We start from the raw sequence: 7224 nt of genomic DNA on the forward strand, positions 1-7224 counted from the left end.
TAGAATAAGGCTGTAATGTAACAAAATGTGTAAAAAAGTCAAAGGGTCTGAATACTTTCCGGATGCATTGTATATCGAATGAAAGCCATAATAAACATTGACATGATAGACACTTAAGAGATAGTCAGTTGAATGAAATCCCTTACAACACTGTTGTTGGCTGTGTTGATGAAGTTGTTGACAAGTTAACTGGATAACGACTTAAAATAAAGGTAACCGCCAAAATAAAGGAAACATCATCATAAAGTGTCTTAGTAGAGCGTTGGGCCACCACGAATCAAAACAGCTTCAATGCACCTTGGCATAGTTTCGACAAGTGTCTGGAACTCAATTGTGGACTCTATGTTGGACCCCAGGAAGAGGAACTGCTGCATGTGCAGTAGCTAATGGGGATCCTAATAAACAAAACAATTGGAGGGATGCGACACCATTCTTCCAAGAGAAATTCCATCATTTGGTGTTTTGTTGATGGAAAACGCTGTCTCAGGYGCCGCTCCAGAATCTCCCATAASTGTWCAATTGGGTTAAGATCTGGTGACTTTCATTCAGTGACCACTCGTTCCCTGTGGATGGGGGCATTGTCATCCTATGGGGGCATAGCCATGGTAGYCAAAATAATGGCCGGCCCAGCATTTTTATACATGACCCTAAGCATGATGGGATGTTAATTGCTTAATTAACTCATGAACCACACGTGTGGAAGCACCTRCTTTTAATACACTTTGTATCCCTTTTCTACTCAAGTGTTTCCATTATTTCCTCACTTACCTGTACATCCTGTGGTCAGAAGTTATGCAGTTAGATCCATCTACATTGTCAGCAGTGTGAGGTCAGAGACACGCACGCACGCACACACCCGACACAGTCACTCACTTATCGAGGGTGTGTGCTTCCTGGCCGTACTCAGGCAGGTCATTGGGTCCCGTGGCGAAGGCATTCACCATGGTCAGGTCCAGAGGCAGGCTGTCCCCCTCCTTCCCCACACCTCTAACCCTGTCAGTCCCAGGTGTGGGAGTCCCCAACGTCATCCTCAACTCTATCCTAAGGCCTGAAGGGGGGGGGGGGGGGGAGGATGAGAGAGATCTTAGGAGTCTGTGTGAAACAAGCTGAGCTAGCGACATTTTACAGAGAGAAAAACAGTCCTGTGTTAAAATGAGGAATGAATGATTGATCATGAATAACACTAACTTGAAGGGAGTACTCACACTTTCCATTGTGCATTCCTGGGATCTGCTCCAGGGTCTCCTCAGATGACCATCAGGTAGGGTTCAGATGGAGTTTTAACCTGGAAAATGAGCAGTGATATAGAAACCAGAAATGTTAGGTGATAGACTGGCGAACAAAACCTGCACGTCTTGTATCAATCCGGCAGGTAGCCTAGTGGTTAGAGCGTTGGACTAGTAACCGAAAGGTTGCAAGATCGAATCCCCGAGCTGACAAGGTAAAAATCTGTAATTTTGCCACTGAACAAGGCAATTAATCCACTGTTCCTAGGCCGTCATTGAAAATAAGAATTTGTTCTTAACTGACTTTCCATGTATTCACTGTAGTCCCAGTCAGTCATGTTGTACTCACAGCGAGGTCGTCCTCGGGTCTGAAGCCAGTCTGGGTGAAGGGTCTGTCCTCCCCCTCTCCGTCGGCCGTGCGGGGCCTCTGCAGCTCCTCCTCATACCCCACCAGCTCTTCGAAGCCCTCCGCCTCCCCGCAGAACGTCTCGTCGTAGCGCGACATAGCCTCCAGGATCTCATCATCCGTGGTRAACAAGATGGTGTCCCCGAACTGGTCCAGACCTAAGAGGAGAGGGGTGGAGGTATAATTCAGGATGTTAGAGGCAAACATGTTTTAATGCATGGGCAACAAATGACATTAAACCTACACTGAGCGTATAAAACAAAGAACACAAGCTCTTTCCATGACATAGACTGACCAGGTGAATCCAGGTGAAAGCTATGATCCCTTATTGATGTCACTTGTTAAATCCACTTCAATCAGTGTAGATGAATGGGAGGAGAGAGGTTAAATAAGGACTTTTAAGCCTCGAGACAATTGAGACATAGATTGTGTGCGTGCGTGTGACATTCAGAGGGTGAATGGGCGAGACAAAAGATTTGAGTGCCTTTGAACGGGCTATGGTAGTAGGTTTGTGTCAAGAACTGCAACGCTGATGGGTTTTTCACGCTCATCAGTTTCCCGTGTGTATTAACAATGGTCCCCGACCCAAAGGACATCCAGCCAAATTGACACAACTGTGGGAAGCATCGGAGTCAACATGGGCCAGCATCCCTGTGGAACCTTGTAGAGTCCATGCCCCGACGAATTGAGGCTGTTCTGAGGGCAAAAGCGGGGGTGTGCAACTCAATATTAGGGAGGCGTTCTTAATGTTTTGTACACTCAGTGTATTTTGTCACCAAACAAATGCTGTAGTTCTACGATCTAATGTAATATAATATCACAAAGCTCCTAAAATAAGGACCTAGTATAGGCCAACTGTGGTAGAACTATAACATGGGATACATTTAGGTGTCTAAGGAGAGAGGCTATCCCTCACTCATGATCCCCCTTACCTCCAGACAGTGTCCCTGACGCCTTGGCGATCTCTCCCCTGAAGATGCACCTCCCATCCAGCAGCATCTCAGCCTCCTTCACCCCCCTGAACGAGTGGATCCTGGACTTGTTGTAATTCCACACTCTTATCATGGCCACCTGACATGGCCCAGCGAACTCCAGGTAGATCACGTGACTCATCCCCTGGGTGAACGGCGCYAGCCACAGGTGCATGTCGTCCTGCGTGCGGTTGATTCCGTCGATTAGGTTGGCGACTACGCGCGGGTCTTTGCCGTAGGCGGGCAGCACGTTAATATCGGGTGGATCGGCTTGGATGTGGGCGGGCCGGACSGGCTGACCGCTGGAGCTGAAGACTTCCAGACCGTTGAGGCCCACGTAGTGACGGTCGCCCCATGTGGACAGGATGTTAATGACCAGACGTTGACCACGTGGGAGGACCGGAATCTCAAACTCTGGCTCGGCGGAAAGGTCATCCACCGGGTCATCGCAGAAGCCCCCTTGAGGGGCGGGTGAAGAGAGGTGGGACAAGGAGGGGAAGGGGCTGCAGGGGGGGCCTGCTGGGTCGGAGGTGATACTGGCGGCTCTGGAGGAACGCTGGAGGAACTCGTCAAAGATGTCGCCCTCGAAGCCCATGTTGGAGATGCGACCACGCTGGCACTGGTTGAACTTTGTGAGGGAGTTCCAGGACTCCATGAGGTTGTCATCCTGGGCCTGCCGGCTGTGGAGCGTGGCCCGTGGGGTACGATGCTGCCTTTTGCTGCTGCTGCCTGACACTGAACTTGGCTCCTCTGTGGAATCAACACACTCTCATGTTACCTCAAAGGCCGTGCAGAGTACCTAATACAAGTGTAGCTAAGCAAGCTTATTTTTTGACCGTTTTATACATTGTGGTACTCCATATCATTTTGCGAGTAAGAATTCTCCAACTAAAGTTATGGCCCACAATAATCCTAAAATAATAGTACATATTTCAGTTACGAAGAAGATACAATTTCTATGGTAATGATTATGTAATTTTCACACTGAATAGCCCAACTCCGACAGCTGGTGTGATAATGGTCAAAGAGTCTATGGCCCACTTTCAGCTGACACATCCACAACAGATATGGTCAGATCCAGCTGGCATGTGCCCTGTGTGTGTGTGTGTGTGTGTGTGTGTGTGTGTGTGTGTGTTTCCAGATAGGGGAAAAACAAGCTATTACTAAAGGGTCTGGGGGGGGAGTCTGTCTGTTGTCATGGAGATAAAGAGGGATTATTATAGGATGCAGGCCTGGATTTGTTGTGATGCAGCAATCTGTCTGCTCTATAATCTCATTTAGGAAAAAAAATAAGATATGTCTGGTCTGCCGTTGACAAGAACAACGAGATTTCTCAATATCCTCAACATTGGGAAACCAATGGCAGATCCTGGGGGAAAAACATTCTTGAGTTGCAAAATAAAGGCAAGTAGACAAACAGGCTACCACTAGAGATGATTCTGTCTCAAATCACATTAACTTCTCATATCTTGCCTGCACAGCCCAGTATGCAGAGTAGATAAAGGAGCCGCAAAAGTATTGTACAAATGAAATTACACACACACACAGGGTATATTATCCTACCTGTGGTCGGTCCAATGGCTCCTTGCTGGTGCTCCTCTGCTGGTTTTCTGCTACTAGTGTTGTTGTTCATGCCTGAGCTCCTACGTCCACTAACAGGCCGGTCCTGGCGCTGCTGGTCACTCAGCTCCTCCAGCAGGTCACCTCCCAGGTCCAGAGAGTCTGCACTCCACTGGCCCTCGTTCACAGTCCTGTCCACCCCCCGACACACCCTCCCCGGGTTACAGCCCAGCTCCGGGAGCACCGAGGTAGAGGTGGATTGGGGGAGGGGAGGTTTGGGCTCCACAGACTGCTGGGGCACTAGCCAGAGGGGTCTCTCCCTTCCGGCCTCGCAGCCCTCAGGGGCACTCCGGGCCAGGGGCTGTAGCCACTGGGGACTCCTGGAGGAAGAAGGCTGGGTGGTGACTGTGCACTCTGTGGGTTGACCCGACTGCTCCAGYTGCTGTTTCAGAGGGGGGTGGGGGAGGGCCAGGTCTGGAGGGTCCATGTCAAAGGAGTCCCAGTTTGTAGATGTGGGGGAGGGGGGATTGTAGATTTTATCCTGCATGTCTATCCTGACCTGAGCTAGCCCCTCAGAGAGTCCGTGGTTGGGGTCTCGATTCTCCCCTCTGGTTTCCACCCACACGCCACTCTCGTCATGGCGCTGTGGGCTGGCACCCCGCAGACTGTGGCCGGACCCCACTGGGCTGGGAGAGAAGGATTCTGGAACTTGGAGTGCCTGGAGGTCGATGCTGGTGCTGTAATCAAAGATCTGGTTGCCACAGCCCTTGTCCAGCTCACCTTCAAACACCAGCGTGCTGTTGAGGTAAAGATTCACATGCCGGGCACCAACGTCCAGGTCCTAAAAAAGAACAGCACAGCTATTTCAGGCTCTAAGCAGGGCAATATTTAGGTAATGCATGGATATCGKTAGACCGTATAAGAAAAGCAACATTGAAAACTCCAAGTCAAACACATCTCAATGAAAAATGCAGAGGTGAAAAAGGAAAATGTCAAAGAGCTTGAATATTGATGTGAACGTGACATAGATCAACACTGAAACGGATACCATACTGTTAACCAAGGAGCTTCCTAGTTGTAGGCCCCAATATTCTTTCCCACAGGTATGTAGACAGAGTCAATTAAGCTAACCGTGCAGACGTAGTCAACTGKAAAGCTAATTGTAAGTAGCCTCCTTCCCAAAACACACACAGACAGACATGGGGGATGGCTAAATGGCTAAGACCAGACTCACATCTCCTCAATCCCTGCTCATTAAATCAGTGTATCCCCACCCCCTGGATCCCACAGTATCAAACAGCTCCTTACCTCGCATCCTAAAACACACCACTAGAACCTAAAATAGGACTCAATGAACAGAGACACTGCTGATATCAACCCATATCATCCATAGTTCCAGACAGACCCCTGGTTGCCTGGGCTTTGTGATTCCCGTCCTTCCCTTTTTTGACAGCAGCAGGGCGAGAGGCGAGAGCAGTAACCTGGGCGTCCCCTCACTAATCCTCCAGGTCTAATCTCYTACTGTTCCACATTTGGACTGACTGATAGCTTACACAGACACGGCTTGAAGGCTATACCCTCCCTCCCAAAGCCTTCTGCCAGTATGGTGGTCACCCTGTAGAATGACAGGGGCTGGCTGAAGCAAGCTGGATTTATGAGCAACCTTTAACAGATGATGGTGTTTATTTTAGTAAACCCTGAATAACCCTGAACTAGGACTGGTGTGATGAACCAATCAGAGGCTGTATATATGTAAGGGCTGCACATACAGTAAGTGCTAACAACTTAATATACTTARGTACCATTTCTATCAAAATCCACTTGAATCCTTACCTAATGCAACCCTTTTTACTATAATTGGCAACCTCTATTGCAAAGGCTCCAGCCAAAAGCAGTGCACTAAAAATAAGGAATAGGGTGCCATTTCAGACTCAATCTGCCAGTTTGGCCCTAAAATGGGCTCTTACACTGAGGCTCCTGTTGTAGTTCCAGATCTTGATCAGAGATATCCCAAAGTCCGGAGAGCGCTCCGTGTTCCTGATGATGAAGTAGAGTTGGACCGGAAGATGGAAAGGACAGGTCCACATATGACACTCCTTTGTGGTCTGGTGGTCAAACCAACACAACAACATATAAGCAGTCAGTTTAAGTAAAAAATACAAATCTGCATTTTTTATTGGTCATATACACATATTTAGCAGATGTTATTGCGGGTGAAGCGAAATAGATGAATACATTCACTTACAAAGCCCGTGCAGTCAAAATGTTCCTGTATTTTATATATATTTCCACRGTAAGAGGTTGGACAAATAYTGTAATATTGTGAAAATGATGATWATTCYCTTTTAGTGTAAGAGCTGTTTAAAAAGACAGCCTGAAATTTCAGCCTGTTTTGGTGGGATGGAATTTTGGCCTGGCTGATGACATCACCAGGTGGTAAATTAGTTAATAGACCAATAAGAAAGAAAGTTCCAAACCGCTCTGCCAATAACAGATAGTTTTCAATGTTTTTCCCTCACCACTCTAAGACAGTCCTAGCAAAATTATTGCTAGAGAAATGGCTCTTGCTAAGAAGCTATTATTGTTTATTTTTTAATTTTAATTGAAAACAATCACAGTAAGGTACTTAATTGTTACCCATAAATTAATTTGTATTGAGATAAAAATGGCTGCATTGGGCCTTTAAAATGACCAGAGACCCAATATACTGTAATCTGGTAACACTCAGAGTACCATATTGCTAAAGCGTAATACAGTCCAAAGCCACTGAGCCGTGATAGTCCGGGAACCCATTGTGACATAGCTACACGGTTCTGAGACCACCGTCCGYGGGGACGCACAGCCTGACCGYGCACCTYCCCCAAATTCCCAACCAACACGACTCTGCAAACGYGTCTTCTATTCATTTGAATGGGGTGAAGGTTGGAGAAATTGCTCGAGCCGCACTGAGAAATCGGAAAACAAACGGTCCAATATTCTAGAAAAGTGCTGTGGGGACCTCTACACGTTTTAGACTATGATAAGCATTTCAATTATATAAAGAGACTATTATTCCTCTCTT

General features: G+C 47.5%; 1 pseudogene; it reads right to left on the reverse strand.

Moving 5' to 3' along the window:
* Window positions 1-7224, reverse strand: part of LOC111976343 (katanin-interacting protein-like) — a 55891-nt pseudogene that overhangs the window by 15910 nt on the left and 32757 nt on the right.

This window comes from Salvelinus sp. IW2-2015, linkage group LG17 (assembly GCF_002910315.2).
Source record: "Salvelinus sp. IW2-2015 linkage group LG17, ASM291031v2, whole genome shotgun sequence".
Classification (NCBI taxonomy): Eukaryota; Metazoa; Chordata; class Actinopteri; order Salmoniformes; family Salmonidae; genus Salvelinus; species Salvelinus sp. IW2-2015.